This window comes from Octopus bimaculoides, chromosome 8 (genome assembly GCF_001194135.2).
Source record: "Octopus bimaculoides isolate UCB-OBI-ISO-001 chromosome 8, ASM119413v2, whole genome shotgun sequence".
Lineage (NCBI taxonomy): Eukaryota > Metazoa > Mollusca > Cephalopoda > Octopoda > Octopodidae > Octopus > Octopus bimaculoides.
In genome coordinates, this window is record NC_068988.1 from 23,659,475 (window position 1) to 23,660,485 (window position 1,011).

A 1,011-nucleotide genomic window follows, 5' to 3' on the forward strand; every position below is an offset into this window, starting at 1 on the left:
TTGAACTCAGAACGTAGCGGTAGACGAAATACCGCTAAGCATTTCGTCCAGCGTGCTAATGTTTCTTATTTCTTTATTGCCCACAAGGGGCTAGATATAGAGGGGACAAACAAGGACAGACAAAGGGATTAAGTCGATTATATCGACCACAGTGCTCGCTGCTTAAGCACACGGCCATTTCTGCATCTATATAAGAAAGGAGACAGCTACGAAACCTTTATACTGTTGTTTGATCTACAGGACGTAGTAGCTACATCACCATCAAAATTCACACTAACGTCTGAGCCCTTCGCCTGTTCACAATATTTTCTTAAGATTCTACTACACTCTACAGTTTCCGTCGGTCCAATTTCATACACAACTCTTTAGTTAAAGGGACCGGCCATAATTCCGCGCAAGAGAATCGAAATTCAGGTCTCATCCTTGTGTAGCTCACTGCTTAAGCATTCGGCCACCTCTGCATTCATATAATTTGTTGTGGTAATTATGGAAAGAAAATATCGCTGGTATGTGTTGGCTGCAATCTAATGCATTGCGCAAAAAAGAAATGACATTACATCGATTACGACAACAAGAGATCCAGTTGATCTAATCAACCAATCAGCCTACCCGTGTAATTAAGACGCAAGTGGCTGAGTACTTCACAGACGCTTTTAATCATAATGTAGTATCAGGGAGAGGCAACATGGCATAGAATATGACAAAGCAAGTCCTTTGAATTACAGGTACTGCTGATTTTTGCCAGATGAGTGGACTGGAGCAACATGAAATAAAGTGTCTTACTGAAGGACAGAACGCGCTGCAACGAATCGAACCCACGACCATACGATTTTGAGCCGAATACCGCTAACCATTTAGCCACGCGCAATCACAGACATACACATATATAAAGTATGCAATACACAATCAGGTACGATATAATAGAGATGAGCAAATACACACACAAAAACACCACACACACACACACACACACACACACACACACACACACACACACACACACACACACAC